The sequence below is a fragment of the Aythya ferina genome (genome assembly GCF_964211825.1).
Source record: "Aythya ferina genome assembly, chromosome: 3".
In the NCBI taxonomy this organism is placed as follows: domain Eukaryota; kingdom Metazoa; phylum Chordata; class Aves; order Anseriformes; family Anatidae; genus Aythya; species Aythya ferina.
The window spans coordinates 45,344,503-45,360,675 of NC_140298.1; the positions used below are offsets into that span (position 1 = coordinate 45,344,503).

At 42.1% G+C, this 16,173-nt stretch overlaps 1 long non-coding RNA gene across 2 annotated transcripts in view; it reads right to left on the reverse strand.

Annotated features, from left to right (window-relative positions):
• Positions 1-875: 875 nt before the first annotated feature.
• Positions 876-16,173, reverse strand: part of LOC311434035 — a 35,704-nt gene continuing 20,406 nt past the window's right edge. Inside the window, exons 2-3 of one of the 2 annotated variants that reach the window (XR_014691234.1) lie at positions 8,739-8,806; positions 6,817-8,171 (exon numbers count right to left, since the gene is read on the reverse strand). This is a non-coding gene — a long non-coding RNA (uncharacterized lncRNA). Of the gene's footprint in view, positions 1,382-6,816; positions 8,172-8,738; positions 8,807-16,173 lie in introns of those variants that run through there. The other variant, XR_014691233.1, reaches the window with a different exon arrangement.

Below are 16,173 nucleotides of genomic sequence, written 5' to 3' on the forward strand. Positions count from 1 at the left end.
GACTTCCAGGGATGGTGACTCCACCACTTCCCTGGGCAGCCTGTTCCAATGTCTAACAACCCTTTCGGTAAAGAAGTTCTTCCTAACATCTAACCTAAAACTCCCCTGGCGCAACTTTAGCCCATTCCCCCTCGTCCTGTCACCAGGCACGTGAGAGAACAGACCAACCCCCACCTCACTACAGCCTCCTTTAAGGTATCTGTAAAGAGTGATAAGGTCGCCCGTGAGCCTCCTTTTCTCCAGGCTGAACAAGCCCAGCTCCCTCAGCCACTCCTCGTAGGACTTGTTCTCCAGGAACAAGGCACCACATGCTTGCTAGCAGCATTTGAAATGCCCTACCTAACTCAGAGCTTGGGGGTGCACCTCTCATTGCCTGTGTTTGGCAGCCACTGCCATCCCACACTGCATGTGAGGGTGAACCAAGTATAGTAGGAATCACTGTAACTCTGGTGCAAGGTGGTGAATGTAGCATTACGGCTGAGCCCCACAGTAGTACAAAAGCATCTGAAGGATGCTTCCCCTTAGTATAAAAGGGATTTGTTTCCTCTCCTTTCACCCACACTTTTGAGTATCCTGCTCAACTCCCAGAGCTCAGTTGATAAAGATTCTCCCCCCATATGCTCTTACAATCCTCTTCTGCTTATTTTCCCAACCGTTTGTTCATGATCCCCTTCACTCAGCAAGGCTTTTAAAGAGGTGGGAACTAGACTTTTCCCTCTGGCATCAACAAGGGCAGAGTCCAGCAATGAGCCACTCCTGTTCTGTCAGCAGTTTGCAGAGTATCAGCAATGCAATTAACCTAATGCCAGAAATGATAATGTGCCCAGCCCTTGCCTGTTCCACCCGTATTTTGCTCCCAATGAAGTGTCACAGCATTCATTGCTAAGTAGTTTACTGAACCTTCATTTAATCCTTGCTCTTAGCTGAGGATTCACCATACGCAGTTGTCTTCCTCTCATCTTCTTGAATCTGCAGTAAAAATTATATCAACCAGGAGAAGAGACTGGGATAAGTGGCATAATACAGCTGACATGTACGCCTTCCTGATACAGCTCTTCCATTGTTATCTCAGATCATAACTGTAATTTCCTTTTTAGAGGTCCATTAGCATGTTCTCCTTTCCCAGTGTCCTTCTGGCAGCTTTTCTTCTGGTCTATTTCTTTCCACCTCTGAAGAGGGAAACCAAGAACAGCATCAGTCCACGTGTGGGCGCCCAAGCTTTCCAGTCTTCGTCCAGCTCCCTCCCTCCTGTCTCTCTTTCTTCTGCCCTGATGAGCATTTCCAGGTGTTCTCAGTGCTCTGTAGGATTCCCCAGCCAGGTAATGTGAAGTGGTGGTGTGTGAGCACTAAATGACTGCATCTTCTTTCCCAGTCCCAAATGCTATAAAAGAAGCATGGTATCAACACGTTTTTATTAAACAAACAAGCTCTGTTTTTCTTTAACCCATGAAAAGCTTTAGAAGACCTAGGTCAAAGACTCCATCCAAATGCAGGGGGTTACTTCAACATACAAGTCTAGCTACTAAGAGGAATATGTGGAGATGCCATCTAAAACAAAAGTGAAGTACACCCAACAAGAACATTTTACGAGTGTTTCAGAAATATACTTTTCAGCAGTAACTGTGAGAATCTGAAGTGACAGTTCAGAAGGGAATGAACATCTACAAAACCTAGATGGAAAACTCATCATCCCCGTTTCTTACAAGCAAAAGTTCAGAGACTTTTTGCTTTTTATTTGGCAGCAATAAGAAGATTAGATCACCGAGTAGACAAAAATAATTATCAAGCCACTGGAGAAGTTGCAAGTGAATAAATGGACCTACAGCATTGATATGGGAAATCCATACTTAATTTCCATAAGCAGTGCCTTTGTGCTGAATGTAGCCAGCAAGTTCCAGTATTCCCCTAGCGCAGGTGACGTTAATTGTCACCACTGGAAAGGCTTTCCCTGTGCTTCAACAGGCTGTTTTTCTTTTCTGCTGATGCAAGAACAACTCCATAGAAGGGCAGAAGGATTCTGAGCACACAGCCCCTGTAGGGAAGGACAGATTTGCATTTCATAATTTCAAATAGAGCTGTGAATATAACTGTGTTTTCAGATGAATGGTTAGATGAAAAAAAAATGTACTTATTCATTTTACCTCTTGGAAAAATTAAGATCAGATAAACTTCAGGACAAAGAAGCAGTTCAGATTGGAAAGTAGGAACATTTTGACACTGATGAAAGTACGTATGAAGAGTTCATTACAAAAATCTCTCCTCCACCACTCCTCCAACCAAAACCCAAACTAAACAACCCCTCCTCGCCCCCCCCCCCCAAAAAAAAAAAAACCACAACACTATCATCATCATTTTACATGTTTTAGTATCTAGTTTCAGTAAAACTGAATCTAGATTTTTTTTTTTTTTCTTTTCTGGAAAGGTATGATTTTGTGGTTCTTGGTTTGTTTTTGTAGATTTTTTTCCCTAGACTCATTTTGAATAAGCTTTATAAAATATTTGATTCTCCTAATCCCTTCTGAGAATCGATATTTTTATCCTTGGTTTTAGAGTGAGAAAGAAAAGGAGACCGCAAAGCCAGGGTTTAAAGCCAGTATCTCCTTCCTTTGTTCATTCTTCTAAGTAATATTTTCCTATTTCTAGCATGTGGCTCTCCACTCTAACAACGTATTATTCTTAATATACACAGCAGGACAAAAATGGACTCTTCTGCTGTATATCTGGAGTCTGGAAATGACCAGAGCAGCTGTCTGCACCCTTGCTATGCTAAAACTCTCTGACAGTTCGCTCTTGCTATATACTGAACAAAGACAGCCATCCTTGCAAACAGAGATACTTTCCAACTTCATCTGTTTGCCTAGAAGAAAAAAAACTATGAATTATTCTGTGTAATCATGCTTCTGTATTACGTCTCCTGTCAGCTTATATTATATGTGAATAACAAACCAATTTTTAAAGGAGAATGAAACCCATGAAGTATATATCACGTTAGCTGAAATAACCCATCTAGCAAGGGGAACACTGAGCTTGTTCCAGGGAAAAGGACTGTATTCTGCCTGCACAGGAGAGAAAAATTACATCATTTGTAATACTGAATAAAAACAGTGCTAGCCCCAGTTCAGAGAGGAAAAACCCAGCACTTTATAGTATATCTCAAAAGATAAGGAAGTCACTCAAAAAGTCATGTGAATTATGAGTCCCTGCTAACATTTTCCTCTTGCCACCTTTTCTTCTATTTTTCACATGTATTTGATGATTCTGTGGTTGAGTCTTATACTATACCCTATATATCAGGACTCCTTAAAACACCCTGTGGCAAAACTTGGCAAAGACGTTTGAGACAAGACCACCTCCAGCTGTCTGCCCACCACCTCTGCTTCATGCACCACTCCAGCAGCAGCCACATCCTCACTGCCAGGTTTCCCTGCCCTGCTGGCTGTATAACTGCATAATTATGTTGCAAGCATGATGATGAGTGCTCTAAGCCATCACAGGCTCGCTCAGCAACTGAGAGTGGGAAATGGATCTGGCTGAAAACTTTTTCTCCCCAGGTTTGTCTTCACGTGGATCTGCTCTCCAGATGGCCACATAAACAGTTGTGCTGGCACAAGGGAATGGATGTGCAGAATGAGGATGGAGAGCCAAGCTCTATGAGACAGGGAAACTATTTTTAATTACTTTTTCAAAGACCACAGAGTAGGTGGGTACATATGCACACATACACCCTCATGAAGATTTTTTCTTCTCTCACATATTTCCTCCTTAGTGGAGTAAATATAATTTGTGGACAGAGAAATGTGGGTGTGCAAGCTTTTCAAGCAGCATTGTCTTGATATTAGACCATATTTCCTTGCTTCATGATATTTCAAGAGTTAATCATTAAAATAAAGATCTTAAAAAGTAACTAAAAGGATGTTCTTTTCCTTATAACCACTCTTGATTTCAAATGAAGGGAAAAGTTAAACATATAATAGCTTAAATGCAAATCATGATTAAGATTCAAGAGCAACAAAAATAAATGTCTTCAAAAACAGACCACCATCGTTTCTGGACTCCTTGATCTTGATCCTTGAGAGAGAGTTAGTAGTTTTATAATTAGTTAAACCATCTCCATCAAGTGCTAAATATGACTTGGAGGTCCAGGGATGAAGAGGTCATTCTTCAGTGAAGCTTAAGACTTTTGAACATTACATCTTCACTTTTAGTTACGAGAGTTATGAGAAGCCTACAAGGAGCACATGCAAGACTTCATTCAGTAATTTAGTTAGGGTTTCCCACAGCAGGCCTTCTAATCAGCCCTGAGCAAGATGCATTGATGTCTTCTGACAAGGACGTGGGCTTTTGTTTCTTGGAAAAAGAAAAGGGGAGGGGGAGAGGGCACAGTCATCAGGCCTAAGCTCTTTAACTGGAATTTCTCACTTCCCTGGTTCTTTGCCAGGCTTGTTTTTGCTATCAAACAATCAAGTCTCAGTGGACAACAGAAAGGTTTTTGTTTTTCCACTGAATTTAAGTCTTCTGCAAACTCCAAATAGCTCAGCAATAATCAAGGTTATACAGGATTTTCCACCTTCAAAATGCTGGTGAAGGCTTTCTTTCAAGCTGCAATGCTGCCATTGCAATAATCAAGCTGACTGAAGGCATGCAGTTGCTGTGCTATAAAGGGAGAGCTGGCACCCACACTCCATTTATGTTAAATTGATGTTTGATTTACTATTAATAGTCCATTGAGAATAAATGAAATAACAAATCCTGCATATTGGTTTCAATGTTGTACGTTTCTCATACAACGTGCTGCAATATTTGTACAGCACACAGAAAAGACAGAGACAAGTCTGTATCTGTATCCTCTTGTCTGCTTCAGCCAGCACAGTACAAGAGTTTTTTAACTTGATTGAAAGCAGAAGTACCTTTTCTCCCCAGCCCATTAGAGAGATACTGATGCAAGCTGGTAGAGAAGCTGGTCTGTACCTGCTCAAACAGCCCTGCAAATCACATCTTCTTCGGCAGCACTAAGCCACGGAGCATGGCTGCAGCTCCTAAAAAAAAAAACAAAACAACAAAACAAAACAACAGTTTGTTTTGCAGTCGTTGCTAAACTCATCCTTCAGCCCCTTGAGTGCATCTGCTCCAGGAGGCTGTAGAACGGCTGCTGCTGCAACGCTATCCAGGCACAGCTGCCAAGGGGGCTCACCCCCTGCAGTGGACATGGTTGGAGTTAACAGCTAAGCCTCCTGAAGCGCATTGTGCCTAATCAGTCCCTTAGGACACCCCTGAGCTGTTCCTTAGGCCTTACCAGGCAGTTTCTAAAGAACACGAAGAAAGGAGTGTGAAAGGAGGCAGTGGTTGTATTAGATAAACACAGTGAAAGAAAACCCACCACAGGAGGAGAGTCTTCTACTTTTTGGCTTTCTATAGCCCATTTCACATTATATGGTGCTGAAGGAGCAGATATGAGTCAGGCTAAAAGAGTGCCTGGCTAAAGTCCATCTCCTGAGCTGCCCAGTTCTTTGGTACTTTGGTTGTCCTTTTCTGCATGTGCCTGCGCAGCCCACCAGTCCATGCTGGGACCAGTTGGTGTGGTAGCTGGGCCATGCAGAGCAGCAGCTGGCATGCAGCACCCACTGCACAGCACCTGGGGAAGCCTTGCAAGGGGGAAGGAGCATCTGAAGCACCGGGGAGCTGATGCATCTCTCAAAATACTCAAAAGGACTCTGTGAGGTAGAGGACGAAGAGTAAGGCCTGCCAGCTGCCATTCCGTGCAGAGACCTGAAGATCAGCTGGGGAGGGAACAGAGGGTGCCTGGCCCCGTGTAGGGGCTGGGCACCACTTGCCAAGGGCAAGAAGGGCCTGCACAATGCCCCTGCATTGTGCATATTCAGATCACCCCACAGGGTGCTTGACTTCATCCCAAACTTTCTTGGTGAGGGGGACAGGAGGGGCCAGCCAAAACATTCCTCTGCTGTGGCTGGGCGGGGCCACTCACACCACAACACCACTGAAGGAGGAGACCACTCTGGTTTTCCCCAGCTACCCAAGGGAGCAAACTTCCCTGTGAGCTCTTTTATTTAGCAGGAGCATGCCTCAGGAAGGTGCTGCATTTTGCAAAATCTTTGTGTGTGCACAGCAGAACACAAGCCACCTCCCTACAAAATTACAGCAGGATATAAACTGCGCTGTAAGTCACGGTGTCTACAACCATGGCAGCAAACTGAAATGGGCCAGGGCATGGATCCAATCACTGGCATGTGGGTGTCTGTGCTGTTTCACTGCTGGTGTCCTTATTGGCACACTTTTGGCCTGTGCCAACTGACCCAGACAATGCCAAGGCATGTTTTGGGGCATAGGACAGGCCAGGGACTTTTCACAACAGGCAGTACTGAGGAGGTTGCTCTGCGCTCATAGCAAGACAGCCTACCTAAGTGACTGCAAGCTGTGCAACTCGCCCTCAGGACTAGAGGAGCCCTGGTCTGGTTTATTTGCTAGTAGGGATACACTGAGGCCAGGGCTGTCTGGAAAATGTCATAATTACTGTTGTGGATATTTTCACTAAAAAGTCATAGCTATGCTACTTAGAAAAACAAACATATATTTCTTATAAACAAATATATGTTTATAACAAATATAAACTAATACATTTGTACCAAAGATAGGTTTGGACATTTATTGAAATCAAAGAATCACAGAATTGTAGGGGTTGGAAGGGACCTCAAGAGATCATTGGGTCCAAGCCCCCTGCAGAAGCAGGTTTCCTAGAGCAGATTGCCCAGGTAGGCATCCAGACAGGAAAAAAATGGTGAAAGAATAAGTCAGATACACTTGAAGCTGTATAGTATTTCTGTATTAGTCTTCATGCTAAAAATACCTGCCAAAGGCTAAATCAGGTAGTTTATAAAAACCCTGATTCTCTGACTTTACACATGTTATTTTCTAGCCTGTCAGGCTCTGGAAGGTTGGCTGCTCCCAATCTAGGGCAAGCAACTTTTAACATCATAGCTATCAGTACTGATCAAAGCTACTTCAGAGAAAAGTTCAATTTTGCCTGTGATCCCTTTCCTCTGAAGGGGTAAGTCCTCAGCAAGACACAGCACCAAACAAGCCAACCTTGTTTGTTGTTTACAATATCTGCTCTGAAAAGAGGCTTAGCTAGCAGTGGAAATGCTGCCAGGGGCAAGATGAATTCCTGAAAATATCAAAGTTATCATTAATTTCACTTCATCAAAGATCACTGACAGACAAATCGCAGGGAAGCTCGCCCCTTCCTGAGGATCCTTCCTGTCAGGAGACTCAATTCCTCCATCTCCCACACTGCAGATCCCTTTCCTGTGGTGGGCCGTGAGGCTGCCTCCAGCCTCACATGACGCCTCCATGACAGCCTCTGCTCCGTGAGCCACCGCAACACAACAGAAGGAGCATCTCAGAAACGTTGAGACTACATGTTTCTTTCCTCTTCAGGTTGTTCCCTGGGATGAGTTCCCTGTGGATGTTTACAGAGTTGTAATCCTTCTTTAAAGTCCCCTTTAGTTGTGATGCTTGCAGAAAAACAAACAAACAAACAAACAAAAAAACAACAAAAAACACCACTGTTGTGAAAGTTTGGTGAGTTGAAACAAGCACTTGTCACGTTGCTCTGACTCCACTAGACATGATGTCCTTCCAAGAGCCTCCCCTCAGGGCACTCTCCTGAGGGGCTGATGTTTAGTTTTCAGAGGAGTACTCACAAAAAATGTCCCCTCTCTCCATCAGCAGAGAGTTCAGCAAGACGTATTTCAGTGGGTGAGAGCTGCTCTTGGGGAGTTCTTTCCTTCCCCACCCCATGCCACTTCCACTCAGTACAACAGTATTTGAATTCCTCAGCAGGATGCAAATAGAAATCAACAGGAAGGGCTGATGAGTCTGATCAGCTTTGCACACAGGAGGAGGTGCTACTGCAGTCATCAAGTATTAGCCCATGGGCTTCAGCCCCGGGACAGAGTCAGCAAAGGTGGTACACCACACTTGCAAATATACAGCAAGATTCATCTCAGCATCACTGAAATCACCCTAACAAGCAAAGGTTGGTTACAGGTAGCACAAAGCCTTCAAATCAACCACTCTGTATTTACACTTGTGCTGCCCTACGCATCTGCATCCGTTCTTCCAGGGGAAACATTCCAGCATTGGATAAATGATTCCTATAAAGAAAAACAGAGATTGATACTAACAGATCACAATCACCAGCAAATCATTTGGAAAAGAGCTCCTTATCAGTTTATGTAAAATCATGAAATAAATTCAACATGCTAATTATTCTCTACAATGATAAACAACTCGTGTTTGTTTGGGGTGTTCTGTGATAACAGAAGCCAATTTTCTCATTTTTACTCACAACATTGCAACCCAGGGAGGCTTTTCATTGACTTGCTTGTTCTCATTTGTCCCAAACAGCCAAATGACAATTGAAAACAATGCACCACAGCAGTGACACAATGGAGTAATTCTGAAGGCAGATTTTACAACACTGATAAAGATTGGGTGTTTTTTCTTCCACAGGATGTACAAACCTCTTCATCAACTGTCTCTAAAGGCAAGCTCTTGGGGCTTTTGTTGGATGTCACAACTGTAAGTTTAGCAAATGTGTGTGGAAATCTGATGGGTTATTTATAAAGGCCTCCTATGTAAATATTGATGAGCCAACTGTTCGGCTAATTTACTCATCATAGATATACTGTATGTGTGAGCCAGAAACATAAAAAGCTTACCAATGATGAAAGTCTCTGGATATGGAAAGACACTCTTTGAGGTCTGCAAAGTCCATAGCTGTAGAACCCTAACAGGAACAGTACCAAAGTGTCAAGACAGCTAATCTTAGTGTTCCATTCTTTCTTTCCTACAAGTGTATGTCAAACCTTCCCTTCACAAAGATTTTATAATTCATAATTTTATATTTGTATTTGCAAAATGTAAAATATAGAAATATTTGAGTGCTTACATTGTTTATTTTCCCCTAGAAATCATCATCTGTTATCCTCCAGGGATGCTCTTTCCAGCCTGAATGCCATTGATCCTTATGTTCTTTTTATAAGTCCAACTGCAAGTGGATCACAGTCCACATGTTTGTATCTCTGTATCCTGTCTATAGAAATCAAATAGAAAAGGCCCCTTACTTTAGTTCTAGTTCTTACGTCACTGACAAATGAAGGAATGGAGAAAGAAAAAAAAAAAAAAAAGTTTTTCCTTCCTAAGAAGGAAACTGAAGAGCTAAAACATTCTTCCCAAAATGTATAATTGCAACAGGACCCACAAAAAGGTACTTCAAAACCTGCAAGTGTTACATCTTCTCCATATGTATCTGACAGACCAGTAAAATTTGCCAGAAACAGAGAAGCCCAGAAGTAGTACGAAGTCAAAACTCTGAATCAGATCACAGGGTTTTTTCTTTGTCTATATAAATGAACAGCCCAAAAGGACCAAAACATCTTTAATTGATGGCAGACTGGATCTGGCACTTCAGGTTCCTGCTGATTGAAAAGGGAGGCTGTTCAGGCTGTGCTTTACCATGGTTGGCTGCTTAATACTATTTGCAATATTATCATTAGAGTGAAGATGATGGAGTTGTATTTGCAGTCCCAAGAGGGGAAGAGTTGAGATGGAGCATAAGATAATTGAGGGAGAGGTTTTAGTTTAAAACCTAGCTATAACCAGGGGATAGGGAGTGGGGGAAGCAGAGCTGTTAACGTTTGCTTGTTTTCCAAATCCAGTATGTTCTGCACGGACAGCTGGACTTTTACGATGTTTTGGCAAAACACAACTATGAGTTAAATGGAAATGTGCCTTTCATTCAGTTTGTCTTACCTGGCTCCTGGCCAGTCCATCTCTTCTACTGTCTCGAAGTCAGAGACCCCAGCATCTAATGTAACCTCCAACACACATTTCTTTTTCTTTTAAAGCAACATCATTTTCTTCTTCTTCCTTTGCCTTTTTTTTTTTTTTTTCCAAATGATGCTTCAAATGATATGTTTACTGCCTCCCCCCCCCCCATTTTTTTTTAAATGAAAATTCAAAACCAAGGCAATTCCTTATCTCCCTTACTATGCCACTTACTTTACCTGTTTTTCTCACCATTGTGTTGCAGTAAGGTCAAGTGCTTTGAGGATAAAATGGGCATCTGGCCCTAGTTTCAAAATGGCTTGATATTAGGACGTAACAAGAACTACTTGAATGCCTCGGACACCTTTTATTTCTCTTTTCTCTCCACCTTCCCTCTCCAGCTAGCCTAATCCCTGTGATCACAGCAATAACGTTGTTACGCCTCTTTTACCTTCCTCCTGCTAGCCTATTCCTTCCACCTAGGAGGGCTCTGATGCAAGTTACAATGTTTTATGATTGTTTCCTCATTTCATAAACCATATATCAAAGCTGATATTAACTACCTATGCACCTCATTGAGCTTGTAACTGATGCTTCACTGGTGGCCATTCAGTGACATTCTGCACAGCACAGCATGAGGCAGACTTGGCACCTACCCTGCTTTTTTCCTACATTATCTTCATCCTTCCTCTCAACTGGTCTGGGGGTTTCAGCTGTCATGTACTAGCCTATTTTCCTTCTTCCTTTCATATGTACATAACAGAATGCCTTTTTTTTTCTTTTCTTTTCTTTTTTTTTCCCCCTTCTCTGTGGCCCTGTGAGCTCAGACCACTGTCTGCCTTGAAACCCACAGTGCCTTTGCATTTTCCCTATGAGACAACTGCTTCTTATTACCTTCACCTGGGATAGCGAAGACCTACTCAACAAACCAGCTATTTTGCAGCATGCAGAGGACTTCTAGCCTCTAACTGTGCAACAGTACACTGGGCAATTCCTCACTGTGTTATTTTAATATGCCTCTTTAACAAAACTGCACTTAAGCTATTGTGGTAACTTTTGTCCAGAGATCCAGGAAATGCATTTCATTTCTTTTGGTGTAGACTTTGGCTTATCACAGCAAAGTCAAATCCTTTGAGTTTTCCTTGCATTAGTTCTGCTAGTGAGAGCTGAGCATTAAAACCCCAAACAAATAACAGTTTAATGCATTACAGAACAGGCAAACAGGTATTGCCAAGATGTAAAAGGCAGAACGTTTGCAACTTTACTATTGAGCAAGACTATCTTTTTTTTTTTTTTTTTTTTTTTTTTTTTTTTTTACAACTGAATTCTGAAGATTGCTCCATAAAAATAAGATAGCCAGATAGACCAAAGGATATTTTTCCTCTGAAATAGAAGATTAAATGTAAAGTCTGAATGGCAGATCCTTAAAACCTGGAGATGAGATTGTCGAAAGACTTAGTTGCTGTTGTGCTCTTTATTTGTTCCAGGGTTGAGAGGGGAAAAGTACGTTATCAGGTGGAGGAACACAAAATGTCCTACTGACCATGTGTTTAAATATCAGCTTAGTCTCACTAATAATAAAGATGTGTTTATTTATTTATTTTCTGTCTGAAAATTTACTTCCCTGCTTGTTCTCACTTGCCAAAATTTTCTGCTGAGAAGTGTGATATACCTTCATACATTATAGCAAAAGAAGAAGAACATGTATCCAAATAAACAGAGATTTTATGGCTTCAGAAATATGGGTCTTAAAAAACAGCTAAAATGCACTGTAGTACAGCCAAAATAATAACTTTTAGCAATTGGTATATCCTGAGTATATTCTCACTTAATTGAGGCATTAAAAAAGCTAAGATTATGTCTTCACTAGAAAAACAGTCTTGGAGGAAATTAAATAATTAGTCAGCCATATTTGCATCATTTAAAATCCCTACAGGGCACAGGCACCTGTAGATTTTACTTAGGTAGGTAAATGGAAGCTTTGTGTCCCCAACAGGTGGGACATGCCAGACACCTAACTGACCTTGGCAAACCAAAGTAAGCTAATCTACAGTAAAGTTAACACTTTCCTGCTGTGAACAAACATCCTAAGTAGGACACAATGGTGATAGGATAACAAATTCACAGCTTTGCCTTGGGAACCCCTCTGAATTCACCTTGGCTGACATGAGATTGCAAAGAAAGGTGTTTTCCAGTCTCCCTTGAGCTGTTTGAGAGCCAAGTCTCTTCCTGATGTGGTCCATTGCAAGAGTCTTGCTCTTGGGTGGTTCCTGGCCCTGCACCAGAGCAGTGTTCCCACCTGCCTCATCTAAGGGCAGGGGGCTCGCAGCAGCAGTATGCAAATGTCAAATCAAACTGAAGGTACTTATTTTCTACATAAATGGTGGATAATATCTCAGGAAAGGTGTTAAGTTGTACAGATGTCATTCCTATCATGGCAAACCACTTCTATGTTGATCTGTAAATATCTGACTTTGGTCTGGAGAAATTAAGCAAGGATGCTGGTTTGGTAGACAGGACAATGCCGTGCTTCATTATGGCCTCATTTCCTCTCAGACATCTCCCAGAGAAGGCACACACTCAGCCTGTGTGTTATTAAACTACACTTGGCACTCTGGCAGGCAAGCAAGCCAGAGACCATGAGAAACTGCTATTTTTATTTTGCCTTCTTAAATCACGACTGCTGCACTGACTTAAATAAGCACAAATATTTCCAGAAGGTTGCATTTTCAGGGCTTCCTTGCCTAATGCAAACAGCAGCAAGCTATTATTCAGTCGGTGAGCAAACAAGAACACCCACATCCATTTGATTGTAGCAGCTCCCTGCCACCATCACGCAGCACATGCTCAAAATGACGGCTGGGTTTGGTGACGTTCATGCATAATGAAAAAGGAGAGAGCGGCCAGCCTGCACCTCCCCTCCTGGAGATAAGTCAGGAGGACAAGGGGTATCTCCCTCCTGATGCTCTGCTAATTTGAGCAGCTTTGCTTGCTGGAAGAGTTACAGGGAGGGAGGGTTAGCAAATTCTTCTGAATCTCCACTGTGCCAGAAATTTCCCCAGAACACTTTATGTCACAGCATCTGCTTTATAGTGGGTTTAAAAAAGAAGCACCCTACGTAACAAGCACAATCAAATCCATGCACAGTGAAAGTTGATGCACAGAAACTATTCTGCAGATATAAACTAACATGCATTCTTCAGCGTGCTGCTGTGCCAAAAAGCTTAAAGTTTTGTGAGAAGGGAGGAAAAGTAATTCCAGAAAAAAGAAACTGTTATAGATTGTGATTAGCCAGTGCCAGTCCAGTCTATCCCAATCCCCATTTTTTGGCAGTGCTACTTTCCTTCCTCACAGAAGGATGGGATAACAGAAAACTCATATTTGGGAAATAAAGAGCAGAGTGAGCCACCGGCTTGCATCTGACAGGAATTTCTGCAGCAGCAGGGAGAGCCTCATTAGAATTTTTCCCATGACACACCACAAAAGATGGCTGGAGAAAACAAAGTGAGATGCTGGAGCTCAGTATATTTCTTTGTCCTTGAGAAGCCCAGCCTTGCTGAATCTCACGGGCTAATGCATGCATAATTTGGGGCAGCTGATTAAGTTTATTGTGTTCCCGACTAAATCGAGAGGAGTGAGGAGGGGAGAGGGAAAAGAAACAAAGTTGGCTTTAATTAAAGCTCCGCAATTGTCTTTAATATTTACATAATGTGCTATCATAATTGCCTCTGATTGGAGACTTAAGATGACAGAAGAAAATGACACGCTGAGGAAAGTCCCCAGCTGAGGAAATAAAACAAAAAGACACCTCCTACCCACCCCCCCGGCCCTCCCCCCATCCCCCCAGGCCAAACCAAAAGCCACAGAAGAGGAATCGCACAGGGGTGCTCGGTAAACACTAGAGCTCTGAAACAGGCTCGTGTGGGCACAGCTTCTTCCGTGCCCTTGCAGAGACCATGGTATCTGCTAGCTTCAGATGTTTTCAAATGTTTTAAGCATCTGTGTGAGGTCCCTTCTGATTTGAGAAGGTAGACATTTTGCTGATAACTACATGAAAAAGCAGGCACCGTTCTGATCCCAATGTTGCTGCAACCACTTGGGAAGAAAAACACTCATTGCCATCTCCTGCATGAAAAACTCTTCTGGTTTTGTTCATTGAGTTGCCCAATAGAAAAAAAAAATAAACATAGTTTATATTCTTTCTGTGAAAAGGAGTATATCAAGATTGCTGGTGATAAAGAATTTCATCAACTGGGAGCAATAATAAAGTTTCCATGACACTGATGTCTCTTCATTTTGTAACAGGCCACAACGTCATGTGAACATGAGGCTTTGAGTCTGCGTGTTCTTCTCAGACATCTAAAATCTGTGTCTATCAGAGAGTCACAACTTGATCAGTGTGTTCTCTGTAGATTGTACAGGTCCAATCTGAATCTATGAGGTTTTTCACAGGTTCCCCTAATGAGAAAATGCTGATTTGTTTCCACTATTTCATGTTAGAAATGTCATCATTGAAAGTTTTGATATGGAAGTTTTACTAACAGCCATGGAAAATCACCATTTCATAAGTATACAAAGTGCCATAATTCCCATTTAATGGTCACAGAAGGCACTGCAGAAAGTCTGTCTTCTCCATCCAGAGAGGTATGACTCTGAATTTGCCTCTCAAGCCACTGCACACTTTTGCCTTAGAAGTTGCTTGCAGCTGCTGCCGCCAGCCTAGTAGCGCTTATTTCCCATCACCTGGAGCTGGGCAATAGGAGATACGTTTAGTGGACCAGGTTCAGAATGAAAAGGGGACACTTGTGTACTCCTTTCAGCTCTCACATCAGTTTTCTCAAGAGCAGACACATGACCTAGGCGAAAATTATCAGGGTGCTGCATCTCCCCATCAGCTTCCCTCACAGTGACACATTCCTGCTCTCTCTACGTTAGCATGCTCTGGCCATTATGTGCTGAGCAGCCAAAGATCAAGATGTGGAGGCAGAGGAGGGGGTCACCCCATCATTTCAGCACTTCTGCTTTCCTGGCAGAGAGCCTGGGCAATGCCTTTTTCTTGGACTGCTTATTATAGTGATTTTTTTCTATAAATGGCAAGCAAACAATAGCAGTGAAGCAGCCAGGACATGTGAAATAAACCTGCTATTACCAGCCACAGTTGGAGCTATCTTGGAGGATTAGTATTAAAGTACAGTAATCTAACATACCTTTCTTCACTAACATACTTTTTCATATGGACATCAGTGTATCTACTTAAGAGACTTTGGTTTTCTATTTCTGATTGCTTTGTTTTATCTTTCCAGGCAATGCAATACAGATAAACCAAAAATGAGTTTGTGTCCCTCCCTTCAGAGCACAGCTATGACTCATGAAGTTTGTACATTCACTTGGAAATACAGTGCTGCATCATTCTCACTATATAACAGCAATAACATACAGAAACCCCACTGATGCTCCAGGCACCAAATAACCCATTTACTGGCAGGGAGGCGTTATATGTGCACTGTGTTTTCTCTTACTTCTGACTCAGAATACAACAGGGACCACTACCAGAGTCGGGAACCACTTAAACGTTTATTACCCTGGTCAAACCCATTATTTATATTCTTTTCTCTTCATTAAAGAAAATGACAATGCCAGAAGTGCATTAACATCATTAGATATACAACACTCTATGAAATGCCTGGGAAACCACTTACAACATCCCTCGAGATCCTGTACCTGGGTCATCATGACAGTATCCAAAATAATGCAGCTGCTGGTACTAGCAAGAATTTTCTAGCAGTAACCATAGACCTTATAGAAACAGATACTAATACAAACAATAAGTTTTCCAACATGTTAATATCTCTGAAATTCAAGAACCAAATATTGTTTTTTCCTTCAGATTATTCCATGTCAAACAGTCAGGTGCAGGCTTCTCCATGTGTGGTCACCTTTTTGCCTATGATACAACCTGAGCATAAAGCTACCTAACCAGGAACATGAGAAAGTTTTCATGATAAAAGCCATTGGGTACAAAGAACAATATGGAATGGGTATTTCTACCCTAATCTACACTACTTTGGAGAAGAAAGCTGTAAAATTTCAAATATCAGCACAGGCTGGTGCTTTATTCCGGGCCTGAACACTAACTCAATTTTGCAAAGAAAAAAAGCATAAGATAAGCCAGAAATTGCACTGTAAGTTATAGTAAAACTGTCAGTGGAATGGGTGGCAAGCAGTTTGTTTTGTCCTGGCTGTTTGCATTTGGATTGCGTTTCCAGACATGTAAAAGTTATGTGGGAATAAGGCAGCTGAACAGGTGGTCCTCTTTAAAACTCTTTT